This window comes from Tenrec ecaudatus, chromosome 5, assembly GCF_050624435.1.
Source record: "Tenrec ecaudatus isolate mTenEca1 chromosome 5, mTenEca1.hap1, whole genome shotgun sequence".
NCBI lineage: Eukaryota > Metazoa > Chordata > Mammalia > Afrosoricida > Tenrecidae > Tenrec > Tenrec ecaudatus.
Window position 1 is genome coordinate 156,514,138 of NC_134534.1, and position 22,750 is coordinate 156,536,887.

Here is a 22,750-nt window from a genome sequence, read left to right on the forward strand (position 1 = left end):
CGCACAGCTCCCAGTGCTTCTGCCACGGCCGAGGGACATTGTCGGACAGGGCAGTCCCCCAGGGCGGCATCAAAGTCGCTGTCATTGAGTCTTGTTTCAACTGAGTTACCCTCTAGGGCAGCATAGACCGGCCCTGTGGGTGCGTGACAGGAGCAGAAAGCATCACCTTGCTCCCATAGAGCAGCCGGTGGTTTCACACTGCTGATCTGGAGGTTATCCGTCCAACACATAGCCTCCTCAAGAGCATCGTTAGAGCTTTAAACTTAATTAATTGCGTTTACCCTCTCAGGAGTACAAAATGAAACGAAAACACACACAATCAGCAGACAGCATTCGATCCGACTAGAACCTCCTGAAAAGTAGACTCCGCTGCGCATTGAAGCGTTTCACCAGAAGGGTGAAAAGAGCATCCACAGACTGAAAGACAAAGTTTGGGCCTGGACTTTTTGAACAAGGGACTAATTTCTGAAATGTAGCGACAACTCAAACACTTCGACAGCTCAACGACAAATACACAGACAGTTCACCAAAGAAAACATTCAGGTGGCCAATAAACAGGGAGCAATGCTCTTAAAATCGTTAGTCACTAAAGACATGCAAATCAAAACAACAATCAGATAGTATGCACCCTTGCCTCACCAGTAGAGTTCAAAAACAAACAAACAAGCCACCCCTCCCCCACAAAGCAGCTAATAGCAATGAGTTCAGGGAAGGAAAAACCTTGTTCTAAAATTGGGTGTGGTGATGATTATGCATCGCTTTTAAAAATGTGACTGAACTATTGAATTGCATGATAGGTGAATTATATCTCAATAAGACTGTTTCAGTGTGTGCGCTACACACACACACACACACACACACACGGAAAACAACAAATGCTAGGGAGGTGTGGAGAGACTGGCCCTTTCAGACTCTGCTACTCACCGCCAACTCGTTGATTCTGACTCATAGTGACCCCTATAGGACAGGGTAGGAACTACTGCTGTGGGTTTCTGAGACTAACTCTTCACAGGAGTAGACTCAGAAACGCACAGGGGTAGCTCTGCTCTGTCTGAGAGGATTGCTATGAGTCAGAAGTGACTCAATGGTAACTGAGAGCCTCAATTTAAAGAAGCCCTGGTGGAGCAATTGTCAAGCACTGACCTGCTGAGCAAAAGGTGGCAATTCGAGCCTGCTGTCTCTTCCTGAGAGAAAGATGTAGCAGTCTGCTTCTATCTGGCCTTGGAAGCTCGATGGGACAGTTCTGCTCTGCCAGAGGGTTGCTATTGTCAGAATCAGATCCAATGGCAATGGATTTGGTTTGGTATCACAAATTTAATAGTCCTGGTTTCACAGTGGTTAAAACACTAAGTGCAAGGTCAGTGGTTCAAATTCATCAGTCACTACATGTGAAAAATAGCTTTCCTAAAGATTTGCAGTCGTGGAAGCTCTGTGGGGAGGCTCTCCTGTGTCGTATAGGGGCAACATGAGATGGAATTGAGTCTGCACTGAGTTGATCCCTAATTCAGAGTCCTTGTGAGGTGCCAATGTTCACCGTATCCAGCTCCTACCCAAAAGGATGTAGATTCAAGGACACCCACAGATACTTGGCTCTGGTAAGTTTCTCCAAAAAATTAGCCATTGAGCACTTTATTGAGCACAATTAAACTTTGACACCTCTGGAGTTATTCTTGAATTATTTTATTTTAATTTTTACTGGTGATTCCTAAATTATTAGATATGATCCTAAATTATCCCACCATGTTACCAGATGTGATCAAATGAGTAGACTTTTTTAAAAAATCATTTAATTGGGGGCTCATACAACTCTTATCACAATCCTTACATCCATCCATTGTGTCAAGCACTTTTGTACATTTGTTTCCCTCATCATTCTCAAAACATTTGCTTTCTAGAGTTTTATTGCTTCTTGTGATACAAAAGAGGAAAAGATCCATGAAAACGACACGTAGGTGAATTTCTGATAATACATTGGCACCTAAAGCAAAACCAGAAATAATTCCCTGCCATGGAGTCAATACTGACTCACAGTAACGCTATAGTTTCTGAGAGGGTAACTGTGTCTTGGAGTGGAAAGCCTGTGGAGCCACTGGTGATTGGAACTGCTGACCTTGCAGGTCACAGCCTACCACACAGCCACTATGCCACCAGGGGTCCTCACACTACTGGCAGATGCTAAAAAATTCTGTGGTAGTGACACAATTTCATGTCAACTTGAAAATATGTAATAATGTAGTGGTGGTATTCAACCGTCAATCAGATTACAGCCTGAGGGAGCCTCCTTGTAGGCCTGGTCTTCTCATAAGGAGCCTCCTGGGGACCTCCCGCAGCTCCCCACCTGCCTCCATCTTTCTGCTGGTGGACCCTGGTTGCTGCCAGAACCCTGGAGGTGCATGCGTCCACCGCCATTGGCTCCATGGGACGTTGCTCCACAGGCCTGAGGTATTCCTGCCTTACACGTCATTGCATGTGGCTGTGTGAGTGGGAAGAGGGACTTATGGACTAGCATTGGACTCAAGGACTCGCGTTGTACTGGGCTGTGTTGCTTTCCTGTATACAGTTACTTCTTGATACGAAGCTCTTTCTCACACATACTGTATATACTCAAGTAGAAGCCGACCCGAATATCAGCGGAGGCACCTAATTTTACCACAAAACTGCATTAAAAATATGCTGAAAAACCCGGCTTATACATGAGTCTATGTGGTATATGAGTGTCACAGGATTTGTTTCTCACGTCAATCTGGCCTGACACAGTCATCTCAATCTGTAATAGAATTAAGTGGACTATGCTTCTGGAAGTGTCAGAGACACGCCCCACAGGACCCGGACAGGCAAACAAGCCACTCTGAAAGCCTCACGGGAATCCTTGTGAGGATGATGCAGGACGGGGCAGCGTTTTATTCTGTTGTACCTACGCTCCCTCGGAGTAGGAACTGCTCCAAGGGCATCTAACACAGCCAAGAACCTCGAGCGAGACTTCAGTGGAGCCGTTTTGCTTAAGGCACTTACGCAGGAGCTTTATTGTCTGTACTGGACAGTGTATATTGTCTTCAGAGAATTGTCTAGAGATTGTGCAACATACCACCTCTATGTCTTGGAGCATGTAAGCATATATACTTTTTACCACTCTAAATAATTGGTAATACTAATAAATTAATTTTATTTGGCTTAGAATCTTTATCTCTAAGGACATGAACAAAGGGGTGAGGGAGATCATTAAAGGCATAGTCCCTTTTTGAGACAGGGAAAACAGAGTCTATCAAGTAACAAATATGAAGGAATAAGGCACGTGGCATCGATGGTTTAGCCACGACATCCCATATGTGGTTTCTCAAGTTCTCGTGCATCTTTGTCTTGAAATTTTATAGGCTGGCCAGTGTAGAACACAGATCTTGACTCCTTTTAGCATTTCATCTGCTGCCCAAAAGATTGGACTTTGGAGCCAAACAGACCTAGTTTGAGTAGTTCCGCCACTCACTAGCTGTGCAGGGGTTTTTCCGTTTGTTTTGTTTGAAACGAATTTGGATGTCACTAAAAAATCCAAGCGCACTTCCCTTTTACTTTCCCCCCTTTTAGAGCCACTCAGACCGATGGTTAGAGCTGAGGGGTAAGGGCTCTCGAACCACCCGTGTGGTTTTAAGCACGTTGATTAATCTCGCTAGAGGCCTAGCTTTCTCCAAAATGAGAATAGCTGTCATATCTAGAGTGTCGATGTTGTTAGGGATTAAAAGACACGATGTTGAAAACCTCTTAGCACAGTGTCTGTTGTGTCGTAAGCACTCAACAAACATTAGCTTTCCTTATTGTTATGTTTAATAACAAAGGCCATTCATATGTTCTTTTGCCAGATTTATTGACACTTCATCCACACATCATACAATTGAATAGTTCAGTCACATCAGGAAGAGTTGCCCAATCTTTACCACAATCAACTTTAGAACATTTTCTTCTTCCTTGTACTCCTTGTTATTGGTGTAATTATTATTTTTAATTGTCATGATAATATACACAACAAAAATTATACAATTCAACAACTTCCACATGGATAATTCAGTGCCATTGGTTATGATCTTCATGTTTACAACCAGTATTGATATCCTTTTCCAAATCATTTCACTAATGAACTCAATTCCCCTAAGCAACAACTCTTTCTCCTTCACCCATGGTAACCAATCAAGTTTGGTTTCTTTTCACGTTTTTCGATGGTGTGTGTGTGTGTGTGTGTGTGTGTATGTAAACATCTCAAAGTCCTTCCCCCCACAGAAAAGTGACAAAGAAGGGACGATTCAACAAGTGTGCAGTATAGCACCAACAAGACACACATCATTCCTCTAGTTCCTGAATCCTCTCCCCCCGACTACTGTGACCCAGTTCTACCTTACAAATCCAGCTGGGCCAGACTACATGCATTGGTACAGATAAATGTTCTCCATATATGGAATTCAGGACAGAGAAAACCCTCAGGAACAGTAGTGGGAGTAGTAATATCATGAGGGTTGGGAGTGGGGGTACAGAAGTAGGGACATATCCATCCCAAGGTTGGATATATAGCCTCACCCCACCCCCAAGGATGACTAATAACAAAAATGTGGGTGAAGGGAGACAATGGATAATGTAAGACAAGAAATAACAACAATAATATGTAATTGATACAAGATTCACAAGGGAGGGAGGGGAAAAGAGAGGAGCTGATACCAAGGGTGCAAGTAGAAAGAAAATGTTTTGAGAATGATGATGGGAACAAATGTACAAATGTGCTTAATACAATTGAATGATTGATTGTTATAAGATTTGTAAGAGCCCCCAATAAAATGATTAATTTTTAAAAATCCCAAAGTCTAGTCAATATTCCTGATTAACCCTGATCCTTCTTTTTGCTCTATATGCAAACTAAAAGGTGGTGAGAAATAGTCCTCTTCAATAGATAAGGTTTACTCATGCAAATAACACAAAAGAACAAAGTTCACCTTCCAGCAGAGAAGCGGTTTAAAAAGCTAACTTTGCCCAGTTTCTGCTAACCTGACAGAATGCAATGCTATTGGGAATCTTTAATGGATGAAAACACACACTACTGCATGTGAAAATTTTCTCATGGTGAAATTTATGACATAGTTGGAAATCTATTTTTCAAGTTCTCTCCTTTACGTTTCCTGTTAAATATTTCAACAAAAGGCTAAGTAGTTTATGTGAAGGAACAGGGGAAATTTGTTACAACATCCATTTGGCATTGGAGTCTGGAGCCACACCACTAGACCAGCATGACATGACCCCTCCGCCCTCAGCTTTACAACTCCCTCCCCCGGCGCTTTCGCCTCTGCTTTGTTCTTGTTCAGTTCTCTGATTTCTACTGCCTGAGATTGCAGTCTTGCCTAGCCGCCCAGCCTGCTTGACCGGAGTACTGCGATCTGACCTCAGTCCAGCCTTACCCTCACTGGCTCCATTGTGAGGAACTGCTCTCCAGACTAGACAGCCACCTACTGAAGGTGAACACCTTCTGCTTCCTGAAAACTATCCGCCTGCATTGCTGAACACCTGAACCCATCTTACCTTTTACACCCCATCAAATGTATCCGCAATAAACACTCGGCTGCTCCTGAATCTTACTGCTCTCTCCTACAATAACATTGCTCTGTTGTGCTTCTTTCCTGTCAATTACTTGTGCCACAAAGACGATGCTTATGATTCTCTGGACCCGGGACTCAGTTTACTAAAATAAAGAAGATGTGAGCTCTGTGTATCCTAATGGCATCTGGTGCCTGCAAGTGTGAACACTGCCAGGACTTCTCGGGGAAGGGCTCTAAGAACGAACACAGAGAGTGTGTGCAAATGCAGGAAGAAAGGGAAAAGACAGAATACTATGGAACACTTACTGGATACCAGCGCTGCTAAGTGTTTACGTGTGTAATTTAAGCCTCACAAAATCTCATGAATAAGGGTTATTCACATTTAACAAATAAGGAATCAGGGATTTGAAGAAACTAAGCAACGTAACCAGTTACGAATGCCTAAACTCAGAGTTAAACCCAGGACTCACTTTTTAGCTTCCATAAGACAATCAGATATTTATTAAACATTTTCACCCTGCGGATTTAAGCACTTTACACAATCATTGGTGGTGGTGGTAGTGTTGGTGATGGTGTTGTTGTTGGTAGTGGTGATGGTAGTGGTGGTAGTGTTGGTGTTGGTGGTGATGGCTTTGGTGTTGTTGTTGGTGATGGTGTTGTTGGTAGTGATGGTGTTGGTGGTGATGGTGATGGTGGTGGTGGTGGTGGTAGAGGTGATGGTGGTGGTGGTGGTTATGGTGGTGGTGGTGGTGGTGGTGGTGGTAGTGGTGATGGTGTGGTGGTGGTGGTGATGGTGGCAGAGGTGATGGTGGTGGTGGTGGTGGTGGTAGTGATGGTGGTGGTGGTGGTGGTGGATGCTGTCGAGTTGGTTCCAACTCATAGTGATCTTTTGTATAATAGACTGAGACACTGCTTAGTCCTGCACCATCCTCACAATCAAGTCTGTGTTTGAGCCCATTGTGGCAGCCCCTGTGTTGACACATCTCATAGAGTTTCAGTCTCCTTTCCCCTATCCTCTACTTTACCAAGAATGATGTTCTCCCCCAGCAAAGTATGTGGGAAGAACACTCACATCCCTTTCTAAGGAACGTCTGTCAGTACTGATTCGAAGACAGATATGTTCTTTCTTCTTAAAGTCCATGGCACATTCAATATGATCCTAATTCAAAGGTCTCATTTTTAGGGGGGGGGTTCTTCATTATTCATTGTCCAGCATGCAGATGAGGTGATTGAAGTTACCATGGTGGGGGTTAAGCAAACCTGAGCCCTGGTGGCATGGTAAACGGTCACAGGGAACTCACAAGGGCAGTTCTGTCCTGTCCGATAGGGTCACCATGAGTTGGCAGTGAGTTTGATTTGGGAATCCTCAAAGTGGCATATTTGCTTTTGAACAATTTGAAGATGTTTTCTTGAAGCAGAATTTCCCCGTGCAATATATTGTTAGATTCTTGGCTGCTGCTTCTATGAGCATTGGTAGTGTGTTCAAGTACGACATCCTTGACAGTCTCCATCTTTTCTCCACTGGCCATGATGTGACGCATTGGTCCAGTTGGGAGGACTTTTTATTGTTTGATTTTAAAGCAAAGGACTTTATTGCCTCAAAGTTTTGGAGGCTCAGTCATCAACATGGCCACTCTCCTTCCCTCTGTTGCCCTCCTCTCTCCCTTCTCTCCTTCCTGTCTCTCTCGGCTGTAGAAGAAGGGCCCTGTGTCTTTCAGTTTTTCTATTCTTTTAAAAACCATTTTATTGGCATAACATGAATATATCATACAATTCGATAGTTCAACCAGATTAAAAGGAGTTGTACAATCATCACCACAATCAATTTCAAAACATTTTTTCTTTCTTGTACTCATTGTATTTGGCTTCCCATTTCCCCCAACTCCCCTGCCAGACTCCCCCAAAACCATTCATCCAGTTGCTGTTTCTATAGATTTCGGGATCCTGATTTCATATACAAAAAAGAACCAACCCAAACAAACAAACAGAAACCCAACAATCATGACAAAGTGAACACTGTGTGTGTTTCACGTTGAGGTAAAACCCGTACTGAAGGCAGTGGTCTTGGACTTCAGCAGTAAGTTGTTCAAGTCCTCTTTGCTTTCTGCATGGAAAATTGTGTCATCTGCATATCATAGGTTATCAATAATTCCCCTTCCAACCATGATGTTTCATTCTTCCCCATGTAGTCCAGCCTGTCAGATGATTTGCTCAACATACAAGTTGAGTAAGTATGGCAAAAGGATACAACACTGACACAAACCTTTCTTGACTTTAAACCAGGAAATATCCACTTGTTCTATTTGAACATACTTAATTACTGTTACTAGTTAAGCTATTCACTAATTAAAGTTATTAATTGGTGTTTTAAAATCCTGTTCCTCAACATGCTATTCATAGTCTGTTCTAATCTACAGAGTTGCATGCCTTTGCATAGTCAGTCATACACAGGCAAGCCTCTTTCCAGTATTCTCTGTGTTCAGGCAAGATCCTTCTGATATCAGAAATCTCTCAGTTCATGCTCTTTTGAGCTCAGCTGGAATTTCTGGTAGTTTCATGGAGAAGTATTGCTGTAACCATTTTTGTATTATAGTCAACACAAGCTTATTTTTGTGTGATAATGATGATGGTATTTGATAATAATTTTCACATCTGTTGAACCCCTTTTCTTTGTAATGGATATAGATATGTATCTCATTTGATTCTTATATTAATCCTATTACTATACCCATTTTACAAATAAGGGGACTGAGACACAGAGAGATTGTTTTCAAGGCTCAAAGTCCAGAGAAAATATTTGATCCCATTAGATCTGACTCCAAAGTAAGTCCATTGAAAACAATTGGTATTATTTATCATTTTATGTGCATATTTATAACCTGTCCTGTTCCAAAAGGACCGTGAGGCAAATGACAGAAAATATACTATACAATGAAATTTTAAAATTATGAAATACGTTAAAATCAGGACAATGGAAAAATAGGAAACGAGACTGGAAAAAAGCTGTGGGGTCCTATTGACTTATGGAGGGAGGGTCATGGGGAATGAAGACTATATCAAATAAGTTTATGCTACCCGAACACATAATTCTGAATCAATACCCTAACAGTGTAACTACCCAATAAAGGGATAACCAACAAAACTCCCTGTGTCATTCTGAGCCTCTATGGGGCCTCCAGACACTACTGATACAATCAACCAGAGAACAAAGAATCCTGCAGATTGACAACCTTCTCACTTAGTATCAAGCCATTACCTGGAGTCCAGGGAATAACCCAATCATTTGAAAGGAAGAGTTGCATTCATCATTTGTTTCTTCAACAAGAAACAAACGCTAGAACAGCTTCTCATGCTGCTATCTCGAATTTGTTCAGATTTCCAATGTTTCAAAAATGTATCCCTCAGCCCTCAACTGTAGGCAACAGAAACCATTTCTAACTGATAAAAACTGAAAGTAACTGTTTTGAACCGAAAGGGAAGCTGTGGATTCCTGAACTTGGGACATGGATGAGAGAAGTCACACAACTTGAAGTCCAGCCCAATCACACCAGGACGCTAGATCACTCACAGCCACTGCGACCCCCTCCACCACCACCCACTTCTAGAATGGACTCACCTTTGCTCAATGTTTCATTGCTAACTCATGGTTCACATCCAGAGACCCAAGTGTCTCTTTGGCCAAGCCCAGATCATGTGTCTATTCGTTAACTCCAAGGGAAGCAGGGGAAGAATATAGGTAGAATTTTTTGGGGGGAGCTCTCAAAGGAGACAGGCACTGCCCTCCATCAAGACTTACATTATCAAGAATCAACACATACTGAAAAGAGGGGTTCCCCTCCCCCACCAAAAAAAGTCAAGGGCAAAGACTGTGTGCTAAACACCATATAAGGAAAGAATCAGAGGAAAAAAGCCATAGTTTGTGTAAATGACACAACACATGTGAAGTGTTGACAACAATTGCTGGCACATAATAATCAATAAATGTTAGTGGTTATGTCCAACCTGTTGACAGAATCACCCTTCCAGTACTATTTGAACTTAGATACAGTTTTATTCCATGCTGAACGTACTCGGCTTTGAACGAAGCACGAACTCCCTAGATTGTTCATTTTTCTCCCTTATTTTCTTTCTTCTTTCCATACTCATAGGTTTGGAATTCCTGCTGGTGGAATGACATTTAGTTTATAAGGTTGTACAATAATACCTTTTAAATTTTAATTTAAATCATGTCTGTAAGGCAGACTTGGAAGACAGACCTAGTGATCTGATTCCAAAAATCAGCCAATGAAAATTCTTTGACTCAAGCCCATCTGTAGGCAACTGGACATCCCCGATGCAGTATAGCAATGATAAAACATACAGCTTTCCTCTAGTTCCTAAATGTTTCCTCCTCCCCGCCCCCAATATCATGATCCCAATTCTACCTTACAAATCTGGCTAGACCAGAGGATGTACACTGGTACAGATAGGAACTGGAAACACAGAGAATCCAGGGCAGATGATCCCTTCAGGACCAGTGGTGAGCGTGGTGATGCCGGGAGGGTGGGGGGAGGATGGGGTGGAAATGGGGATCCAATTACAAGGATCTACATATATCCTCCTCCCTGGGGGATGGACAACAGAAAAGTGGGTGAAGGGAGACGTCGGACAGTGTAAGATATGACAAAATAATAATTTATAAATTATCAAGGGTTCATGAGGAAGGGTGGAGTGGGGAAGGAGGGGGAAAGCTGAGGAGCTGATGCCAGGGGCTTAAGTGGAGAGCAACTGTTTTGAGAATGATGAGGACAATGAGTGTACAAATGTGCTTCACACAACTGATGTATGTATGGATTGTGATAAGAGTTGTATGAGCCCCTAATAAAATCATTAAAAAAAGAAAGAAAGAAAGTTCTTTGGCTCATAATGATCCGATCCCCAACCAATCATAGGAGTAGCGCAGGACTGGCCATTGCTTTGTTCTGCTGCACAGGAGGTGTCCAAGAGTTGGGGTACCTCCCTGGCAGCGAACAACATCAAGACAGATTTAATTTTCACGGGTGTTGGAATGTAGATATGAGAGATGGAAATGATCCCTCTGTGTCTGTAAGTAAAAGTTATGTAACATGAAGCTACCATCTCTGCATAGTTTTCTTCAGTTGTAAGTAGGTCTCAGTCCCCAGGAGAGAAATTAGCCAGTTGTAGTAGAAAGAGTTATTGGTAATGAGCTTGGGAGCCAGGGGTTGGAGAAGGTTGAGAAATACAAGAAATAAAGAAAATTTAAAAAGCATACCTTTATTGGGCACCCACTGTTCCAGCTTTGACACTCAGCATTTTCCCATTTAATTCTCACAGTAATGCAAGGAGGTAGATATTTCATTATTAATCTCATTTTACTCTTGAGAAACCTGGGGCTCAGAGGGGCCAAGTCCAAGGTCAAAGAGCTAATAAAAGGTAATGGGAGGATTGGGGTCAAGTCTATATAACTCCAAAGCTCATACTTTTCCCCCATGACATTCATATGTAGGGATTTGTTTTTCCTGAGCTATTAGTGTTAGTGATAAAAAGCAAAATGACCAAGTAGACCTATCTTATATTTGCTTATCATTTTTTACCTCCTAAATTTTATTTATTTATTTTGTTGTTGTTGAGAATATACTTAGCAAAATATGCGTCAATGCAAAAGTTTCTCCTTGTTGTTGATTTTAATTCCCCAGTTGTTTCCCTGTTTAAGGCATTGTTTGTTCACCTCTCCCACCCCTGACTCCTCCTCCTCCCCCCAAGTTCCCTACCCCTGGAACAGTCAGTCCCATTGCTTTCTCCTCAAGCTTGCTTCCCATGCCTATCTTATATAGGTAGGTAAAACCAACAATAATGGAGACAAAACAAGAAGAAAATAAAAGATTGAATAAAAAGAGTAAAAGGGGAAAAAAGACAATAATAATTAGGGACAAAAAACCACACATAATTCCAAGACTGTCCGCTGACCTTTATGACTATCTCCCCACTGGTCCTGGGGCAATTACAGAAGCTGCCCCTCCTAGGCTGGTCTATTTTGATGGCTCTTCTGGGACTTTGTGGCTTGGCTTTGCTCCCATTGCCGCACTGCAGGGGGTGTGGGAGGGTTCAGACTGGACTAACTCTCTGCCATGTGTCCCCTGTATTGTCCTCTGTTGTGGTATGCTCCAGTGAGGGGACATCATGTCTCAAGCCATTGTTGGCCCTACAGTCCTTTCTATACTTTATCATCTCTGTGCAGGGACGTCGTCCTCCAGGCTTGGTATGCCGATATGAGGTCCAGACCTTCACTCTCTCTTTTTCCTTCTTGGTTTGCTTCCGTGTGACCACCCACATTTTTTTTTTGAGTTGTTCCTCCATCATTAACGTGTAAACTCTGCCCCTGTGATTCCTATGTGATTTGCTGAGTTGCTGTGGTCAAGTTGATGCCATACAGTCAGGATGTAAAAGGGCACAATGCTCAAGGCAAACCTTTTTAATTAGTTAAGCTAAACTACCATTTGGTTTTTAAATTACTTTGGAGACTATTTCTACATTAAGGATTAAAGGTTATCACAGGGTAATAGTTTTAGGACTTTGTCCATCCTCTGTGGCACCAGAAAGTCTTGAGTCTGTGAGAGAGTGAATCTGTTCTGCATGCCCTCCCTTTTGATTAAGGGGATCAAAATAATTTATCAAATTATTCAGTAATGGTAGCCACATGCCATCTATTTGTAGCTTTTTTAAGTAGCATGCCATATCACAGATAATCTTCACCGTATCTTTTACTTACAAATCATGTCACTGACCAGTTATTTCATCCAAAACTTTAAAAGTACTAACAAGAGACATAGAAGAAAGCTCAGGAGAGCAAGCATTTTTGTCTGTTTAGTTCATTGCTGTCTCACCATAGCTGACAGCAAGGTCTGGCCAAGAACAGATGCGCAATAAAAGTGTTAAATAAAGTAATCTATCATCATAAGTTTGTCTATCATCATCCTAGGTTATGTTTGAAAGGATATTGGTTGTATATTGCGTTTTCAGCTATCTTGCTAGGATATTTTGGTAGACAAACATTTATTTCTATATGCTTAATTCACATCTATATGATAGTAAAAGAAGATGAGTTCTAATAGTGAATAAATAGAAATTTATGTGGGAAGCATTTACACACAAAATCTTCTTGATATTAAAAGAAATATAGTTATCATAAACTATATATATCCAAACAATGAAGTAGAGTTTAGGAACAAATTATATGTACCCAGATATTTTCTGTGTGACAATTGGCTCTACAGAACAAAAATGGGTGGGGAGGTGTTAAGAGATGTTATAAGTCCTAATCCTGCCAGCAACTCAGAAGTTCCTAAAAGTATATCCAAAACCTCACACTTTATTCAACTAATTTACTCAACATTCAATCGAAAGCAGTGATTTACAAAGCTAATTTCCATCACAGTTTGCATTTATATTGATGTCCATAAGGCATTACTAGACCTTTAACTTACATGACAAATTATCAGAAGAAGATGTGCATAACCTAACTTAGAGTCAATGTTTCTCCACAGTGTAGACCTGACCTCAAGGAAAGGGGAACATGATTGCTGAGGGGTCTCTCTCTCTCTCTCTGTAGAGTAAAACCTGGAGTCTATCTAAGGAGGTAAGATTTGAGCCAAGACATGAAAGACATGCAGGAAGGAACTGTGCACTTGGCTGCTAACTAAAAAGTTGGCTGTTCAAACCCACCAGTGTGCTCCCTCTCCAACGGGACCTCTCTGGTATGTTGACCACGCTGATGGCAGTGTCAGCTCAGATCCTGCATCTAACAGTCTTTCGGTCTGGGTGTTCGTGTTATCCCAGTGCATGGTGATTACCGTAGACAGTCACCCCTGAGCTTCTCAAGGGTTCCACTTGTCTCCTCACGCTCCTTGTTGTTCTAGTGGAGGAGACATTGTCAGCTGGTGTGTTACTCGCTCTTATGTAATGAACTTGTTCTCACGTGGTCACTTCTTGATTACTTCCTCAGTCCTCTGCCAAGACAGTTCCAGCACTTCTACCTCATACTCAAGGCCAGTGTTTATTTGTTTTTCCAACTTCAAGGAATCACCCCCACAGAACATTCGAACAGGTTCCAGGTGTGCTTTACAGGACGTTAAGTTCTGAGTCACGGAAAAGTGAAAGGGTGCGTTTTTTATTAACCAACTCTCCCTTATCGAGGTTTATATAGCACACCCCTGGTGAAGCCCCCTATTCCTTACGGGTACACATCAGTCAAGTTCCACACAGCTTTAAAATTAGCATATAATAAAATTAACTCTCTTTTCTTTCTTCTTCTTTTTTTGGTGTGCAGTTCTATGGGTTGCTTTTTTACTCCCCCCCAAACTCAAAACCCATCAATTTTCCCCAGTTCTGAGCTTTGGCATACATGTAGATTTATATAATGACACTGTTATCAGGAATGATTGTATCACCCACCTCCCCACCAAATACCTTGTGTCAATTTCTGCCTCATCCCGAACTTTGCAATTCATTCATGTTGTGTGTGCAGCAATAGTCGATCCATCTTTCTTGTTGGATAGTATTCCATCATCTGAATATGGCATATTTAGACCAGGGGTGTTCAATATGTCGATTGCGATCTACTAGTCGATCACAAATGTAGCATAGGTAGATCGCATGACATTAAAAAATAGACGTAAGCCTAGCATCAATCCCGTAACTTAATTGATATACAGCGCAATCAGATGTAATATTAGATGTCAAACGCATGTGCAAACAACTGCGTTAAGTGCAGCAAAACTGACAAGCTAAGTGTTGTTGCCAATTTTTAGACCTTGGTTTATTTTTCTCTTAAACATAAGAAAGGGTATTAAAATGAGTGGGGGAGCTGGGCCAAGTAAGAAGACAAAAATCATATCACTTTCATATGGAATGGGAGATTCTGACACTACAAGCCGACATTCAGCTGAAGTCCAGAGCGCAGGAACAGCTCTGGAACTTACAGAGGGAAAGCACCCAAACATGAGAACATGTGCTGCCTCCTGGACTGCATTACTCGGCTCCACTTATTCATGTGAGTCAGCCTTTCCCACATAAAGATCATGAAGTCCAAGTTCCGTTGCACCAGGACTGATGATCATGTGGAAGTGTGTTTGAGGCTGGCTGTCAGCAGCTACTGTCCGGACTGTGCATCCCCAGCTCAGTCCATTCAGTGCAAGTCATCAGAGTGAACTCAGGTCATGACAAAAATATACACACTTAGTTGTGTTGTGTTGTGCAATATGGACTCGTGTGGTTATGCAAGGTACGTAAACACACATTGCACATATAAAGAATTCTCAATGCCTTTGTAAATAAGTATATTAAGATGTTTTGCATTTTTGTAGTTGGTGGATCATGTTGACTCGATCGTTTTATAAGTGGCTCGTATGCTGAGAAATGTGTGAATGCGCCTGGTTTAGACATTTATCCTTTGAAGAACATTTGCGTTACTCACAGCCTTTGAAACAAGGACTGGAGTGTTTCTAACTATGACTGTACAGTCGTTTGTGTGAACAACTACCCAGGAGTAGAATGGCTGGGTCAGATGGTAAGAGTCACCGCAATTTCATGAGAAATTGCAACGTTCTTTTGCCGAGTAACTAATAGCTTTTCCACAAACAATGTATGAACGCTCTGGTTCTGCCACATGTTTTCCAACATCCAATATTGCTCGGGACTTTTTATTCCCGCCATTCCAATAGCTGTGGGCTCTGCTTCGTCGTGGTTATCATTTGCATTCCCCCAATGACCATTAAGAGATGCCTTGGTGGCATGAGGGTTGAAGGGCTCAACTGTTAATAAAAGTCGGTGGTTTGAACCCATCAGCCTCTCCAGAGGAGGAGAAAGCTGGCTACATACTTCCGTCAAGATTCTACTGTGTCCTTGACCTTGATAGGGACAAAATGGCAATGATCTTCTCAAGTGGTGTATGTGTGTGTTGTTGTTTTCATGACTATTGAGAGACAATGCTCCAAGAATTTCTCATGGTGTTTCTTCATGTCTCCACATAGCCAGTGCATTCTTTTTTTAATCATTTTATTAGCGGCTCATACAACTCTTATCACAATCCATACATATATCAATTGTGTAAACCACATTTGTACATTCGTTACCCTCATCATTCTCAAAACATTTTCTCTCCACCTAAGCCCCTGGCATCAGCTCCTCATTTTTCCCCCTCCCTCCCCGCTCCCCTTCCTCATGAACCCTTGATGATTTATAAAATTATTATTTTGTCGTATCTTGCCCTGTCAGACGTCTCCCTTCACCCGCCAGTGCATTCTTATCAGGAGTATTTGTGTAAGTAGGTGGCCCTGGAAAAATGTAAATAAGGAATCCCTCTGAAGCAACTTTATTTGCATTACCAGTTGATAAAGACATTCCCCTCTATGGAGACATTGCAGGACAATAAAGATAGAGGTACCTCTTCCCCCTTCCCCCCACTCCTCAGCAAGATTGCCTTGCATTCTAGAGTAATAAAGACAATATTCCCCCCTGGAGGTGAGGGTGGATGGCTTTTCAGACCCCATTACCTTGGGACCACCTCATGGTATGTGAGACAGGGGAAGGAAAGCGGGAGTAACTGTTCACACCGGAAGCTCATACTGCCTGCAGTGTTGTAACAAGCTGCTCAAATCCCGTTTGGGTTTGTGTGGTTACTGGCTGATTCTATGGAGCTGCTGTGCCAACCTCATAGTTGCCACAGCGTCACAGCTTAGGAACCTGACAGTGGCTTGACAATGAATGATGTTGAACACCGCCACGTGTTGCTTGGTTGCCATCCACATAGCTTCCTTGGGTGAGGCGGCTATTGGCTATTTTAAAAGTGGGATGTTTGCTTTCCAAGTGTCAAGTTGTGAGTTCTTCATATGTGACTACATGTCCTTTTTTGGATATTGGATTAGCAGATATTTCCTCCCTCTGTGAAGTTTCTTTTTATTCTCTTAAAACTGTCTTTCAGTAAGAGCCCCCAATAAGATGATCTTTAAATAAAAAATAATTTTAAAAACTGCCTTTTATAAGGCAAATCTTTCATTTTTATGATGTCCAAGTCATCAACTTCATTATTTTTATGAATGGTGAATTGGGTTCATGTCTAAGAACTTTTCACCTAAGCTCATATAGGTTTTCTCCTATGATTTCTTCCAAAAGTTTTATAGGTTTACGTTGCCATCTGTGACCCAGTTTGCAATGGAGCTTAAATTCGGAAGCACCGTATTTGTGGAACGCAGCCATGGTAGGGTTGAAGGACATACATTCATTTTTGAACCACAAGGTCAGCACACCCAACAGCAGCTCCCCGGGAGAAAAAAGGAGGCTGTCTGCAGATTGTAGTCTCAGAAATCCCACAGAAAGGCACAACGAGTCCGAACTCATACCCTGGGTCCACGGTTTTTGTTTGTGGAGGGCTGTGGTATACAATGGGAGTCCTAACTCCATTTTGAGTCTTTGCATAAAGTGAGACGGCATTCGAGTTCCTGTTACTTCCCCACTGCTTGCTGACTATTTGAGTTCAAAACTGGGACTTTGTTTACAAGTCTGGCACAAGTCCAGGGTAGGACAGTTTGCTTTCAGGAAGAATGTGGTTGAAATGAGATGAATACTTTTGTAGAAGAGGCTCAACAGTGGTTGCTGCAAGTGAGGAGGACTTGAACTACTTGCCAGTGAAGGATTACAGCCTTCAGTATAGATTACAACTCAGCGTAAAGAAAGTCAACATCTTCACAATTGGACCAGTAGATAACATGAGGATAAACAGAGAAATATTGAAGGTGTCAAGGATTTTGTCTTGCTTGGATTCACAATCAATGTTAACAGAGCAGTAGTCAAGAGATCAAAGGATGCTTGGCATTCTGTAAATCTGCTGCACAAGACCTCATTAAAGGGTTGAAGAGCAAGGGTGTTACTTTGAGGAGTAAGGGATGCCTGACCCAAGGCAGGGTATTTTCAATAGCCTCACATGCCTGTGGAAGTTGCATGTTGAATAAGGAAGACTGAAGAAGCATGGGTGCATTTGCATTATGGCGCTGGGGAAGAGCGTGGGAAGAACCACGGACTGCTAAAGAACAAGAACTCTGTCTCAGAAGAAGCACAATGAAAATGCCACTTAGAGGCAAGGATGCCAAGGCTTCGTCTCACATACTTTGGGCATGTTATCAGGGAAGATCAGTCCCTGCAGAAGGACATCATGGTGGTAGTGGGCAACCAAAAAAGAGGCAGGCCCTCGACAAGATGGATCGACCCAGTGGCTACAACAACAGGCTCCATTCGAAGAGCCATTGTGAGGAGGGCGCAGGACAGGCAGTCTGTCCTCCTGCTGTACACAGGTGGCTATGAGTCCAACCGCCTCGATGGTGCCGAACAGCAACAACAAGGAAATGCTCACCCAGAGAACTAGGAATCTTGCCTGGCCATTTGATGAAAGCCGCTAATCTGACCCATGTTATTTAATTTCAACTAAAGTTTCGGGCCTGGGTAACTATTGTCTGAGTCACATGATCACGATCTCAGCTACCTTGTAGCCAGGCAATCAATCCTATAACTTTTTAAACTGCTGTTGTGTATGTGTCCCAGTCATAGACCTGTTTGAGGAAAAGGCTTTTTTCCCTTGAGCTGACTTTGTATCTTTGTTAAAAATCAATTTACCATATTTTTGAGTCTGTTCCTAGTTTTCATTTTGTTCTACTCATCTGTGCACCCATATCTTTGCCTTGATTACCGAAACTTTAATACATCTAACAACGATGTAATATGAGAATCCTTCAACTATGTTCTTCTTCAAGAGGGTTTGACGCTTTTTGTTCCTTTGCCTTTTCATAATCTTTCTTGGCAAGTAACCCATTTAACCTGCATTGTGGATAAAAGACATGCTGAGAGTCAGGCCCAGATATTGGCTTGGAGATCATGAGGGGGAGATGCAGGGCTAAGTTGAGGAGAGCAGACAACATCTTGTAAAATGTCTGCCATGTGTAAAGCCTTTACATGGACTCTGCGCAAGGGGTGCTGTGAGGGGTATAAAGCAATTTGACCTTTTTCCCCCTGGGTCCCCTGAGAATCCTGAAGACAGAGACCTCCTCCTGGAAGAAGAGTGGTAAGCAAAGCTGAACGACTTTAAAGTCCATAAGAGCTGGGAGTCTTGGTGGTTTAGTGGTAATGCACTGGGCTTCAACCTGCAAGGTCACAGTCGAAAACCACCTGGGGAGAAAAAAGGGGCTTTCTACTCCGATAAACAGTTATAGTCTCAGAAACTCACCCTGTCCTGTAGGGTCACTATGAGCTGTCATCTACTCAATGGCAGTGAGGGGAAGAGAGGCAGCGAATGGGAAGAAAAGGAGCCTGTGGCATCCCTGGAGGGGACACATGTGGACAGCAAGTGCACGTTACGACAAGGGGTTTGGGAATGACCCTTGGAGAATGGGTGGCAATAGCATCGGACCCCAAGACTTTGTGTATCCTTTGGCACACAGGTCCTTAGGCTCATCCTGAAAGGCTCTCTCCTGTAGATCATGGTTTTTGCACAATGTCCAAATTTTACAATATCCTATTTTAAAAAATTAAATTGTGTATACCTATAGTTGATTTTTGAATGGTTGCTCTGTTTGTTGTTTGTTTGTTGTTGTTGTTGTTGACTCTAATGGCTAAAAGGAAAGTAAAAGATGGTGTGCCAAAGCAGTGGATAGTGAAACTGATTTCCAAGCCAATAATGAGAGAAAAGCCCCCGTTGCAGTGGCTTCGGGCAAGAGCCTAGCAGGGCAGTGAAGACGGCTGCTAACAAACCACAAATTTCTAGTTTAACCCGCAAGCAGGAACCTGAAGCCACATGTCTGTGCATGGGTGAGATGGCAGGGGAGGAGAAAGAGTATGCGAAATGGAAAGTTCACGGAGGTTTAATGAAGCGGCTTCATTTTCCTGAATGTGCTAATTGTGTTATTAATAATATATCCTGGGGAGTATTGCCTATGAAACGAGAATGTTTAAACAGGGCTTCTGGGAAATGGCTGTTTGTTTGACTGCAATATGGAGAAAATGCCATGTGAGGTGAGACAAGGATTCCCCATCTGGTATTTGCACACTCAGAAAAGGATCACATGGGAAGGTTCCTGGCGAGCGAGAGTGGGAGAACATGTGGAACAGAACTCAAAGTCCTGAAAGAGACCAGGCTGACGGGTCAGATAAAGACTAGTGAGATTCTTACGACCACGGCCTTTTGCTGCCCTTCAGGTCGGAAACGGAACTCCCTCCCTTGTTAGAATCATGCACCATTTAAGATCAAAGGGGAGGGTTTATGCAAGGACCAAGCCCAGAGGGTCAGGAAAGGAAGAGAACTAGAAATAGAAACCAGGGAGAGAGGGATGGTCCAAAGAGGAGGTTGTGTTGGAAGAGTTGAAGCAAAATGTGTATGGATTGTTGAATGCAAACCTAACGATCTGCTCAGTAAACCTTCATCTAAATCACAGAAAATTAAAAAAAACGCATTTGTAAATATTCTATGTTGAACCTGTATGTACTTGTGTGTACACCCCCACTCTCCTTCCCATACCATGCAGCCTGCTATCTGGCCAGGCATTCCCTCCTCAATTACTGTGACTGCACCAGTATGTACCTCTGTCAACTTTAACTCTTGCCCTCCTTCCATTGTGTTCCCCGTCAACATTGTTTTTTGTTGATCTCCCCCTTCCCGTTCACCCAAACGAACATGTGTCTACACTCCAGCGGCTGGAGTCCAGCCAATCATTTATCTCCCCTCCCCATTAACCAAAGAGTGTTTCTCTTAGTGCGATAACCGTCTGCCTCTTTACAATAGCAGTCTCATCCCATACTGTCCCTTCTGTGATTGACTTCTTTCACTCAGCATAATGCCCTCCAGGTCTGTCGACGTGATGCTGAGCTCCGCAGATTCTTCATCACCGTTTCCCGTTGTGCAGGAGTCCATTGTGCGCATGTACCAAAATTTCTTATGCCATTCTCCTACGGTTGGGGATTTAGATTTTTTCCATCTTTTTGCTATTGTGAATAGAGCTGATGCACATGAATGTGTGTCTAGCTATTCATGTCACAGCTATCATTATCTAGAGTATATACCCAGTAGGAGGATTGTTGGGTCCGATGATATTTCTATTGACAACTTTGAAAAGAAAGCGCCCTAACATTTCCCACAGTGGCTGGACCATTGTCCGGTGCCACCAGCAGTGTATGAGGGTCCCAGGCTCTCCACACGCTCACCAGCATTAGTTATTTTCTGGTGTTGCTGTTTGATTTTATCACTGCGCTGGCGAGGTGATATTTCGCTGTTGTTTTAATTTACGTCTCTTAAGGCCAGCCTTGTCATGTTATCGGGAGAGACTCATTCCTGAACAAGGATATCATGTTCGGTCAAGTGGAGACTTAGCAAAAAAGAGCACGACTCTCCAGGAGATGGATTGATACAGTGGCTGCCACAATGGACTTGAGCATAACAGCAATTGTCAGGATTGTGCCGGACTGGGTGGTGTTTCATTCTGCTGTGTATAGATAGGGTCCCTGCCAATCAGAACTGATTCCACACCACCTACCCACAAGCTCTTGCAAGTAAGCAATGGGCTGCTGACTGAAAGGTCCGTGGTTCAGAACCCACCAGCTGCTCTGGGGGAGACAGATGAGGCTGTCCGCTTTTGTAAAGATTTATAGTCTCCAAGACGCTATGCAGGGCCACCATCAGTTAGAGTCGACTCAATGACAGTGGGAGCAGCCAATGATTGTAAGCATTTCTTGGGTTTGTCGGCTGACAGAATGTCTGCTTTGGTGAATTGTCTGTCCATGGCCTCTGCCCATTTAGAAACGTACAGTATTTGTCTTTTGTTGTCGAAGTCACAAAGTTTCTATAAACTTTAGAGGTTAATTTATGGATTACTATGTCATTGCCAAACCTGTTTTCCTTGTCTGAACCACGGAAACTTTGGAGCAGGAAATTCTCCTTTGAGAGACAGATGTTTTACATTGATTGTGACTCTGCAAGCAAAAGGTAAAATCAGTCAGCGGATGGACTAAATTTCAACTGTTTGAAGTTTGGGATTTTAAGAAATCATGAGCGCTGGCCAAGGGCAGGGCTGTGAACTGAGCGCAAAGGGCATTGGAAACTCACAGACACCGTCCTGTAGTAAGAGAGAGAGAACCTCAGAGTACAAAGTCCTCCCCGTCGATCTTACCCGAGCTTGTCAATCACAGTTCTTGCGGTCTTATTCCTTCTGTATCATGGCTCTGACCGTAGCAGGACTACTCAGGTCGATAATTTTCAAATGTCTGCTATTCTCTCATTCAGGTTCTGGGTTTGACCTTCTGCACAAATTGCCCCTTCATCTTGAGGAGGCGAGAGTTTTTGTTCTGTTTGTTTTACAAGCCATCATAGTGCCTCTTACACTGTGTCCTAAGGTAACAATTGGCTTATTTGAACCTGCTGTTTTCTTCAATGCATCCAGGGTGGTTAGCAGGAATTAATCAAACCCGATCCTTCCAAATCTGTAATGATAAAGATATTGTATTAATCAATATATTCTCTTCCCGCTGTGTCCTATTTGATTTCACCAAAAGCCCTTGTATTAATTAGCACGCTACAGCATGAAAAGAGTTACAACTCCTGCCTAACACCACAATGAAATTGCTGCCAAACTGCTGTGAGTGATCTGATTCCAGGGCCCCACTCCTGAGTAACTCCAGAATCAGCGTGTCCAGTTGATTTTTTTTCTAGTAGCAAATTCTGAAACAAGAATCAGGAACCGGGCCTTCAAACAGTTTTATCCTGGTTTGACCCCTTGCTGGGAATATGCATTTCCACTTCAGAGATCCTGAATCAGAATCTTCCCCAAACTATATAAAACAAAAGCTGTATATTTATTGAAACATCCGGTATATCATTAAAATGAAAGAATCCATAAGGCTTCTTCTTCACTTTCTCCACGTTTAATATCTGAAGTACCACAGAGGTGCAGTGGTAAGTTGCTCTCCACACCTGACACACGAGAAAACGAATCGTTGCTTGGTCTTGTCCCATCCTGATGACAATTGATATGTTTGAGTTCATCATTCTAGAAGTACCTCCTCATAGCGTTCCTGTGAAGAATAACAAACATATTTTTATGAACATGTCAGAATTAGGCAACAGAAGTTACTTAATAGTTGAACAAACTAAG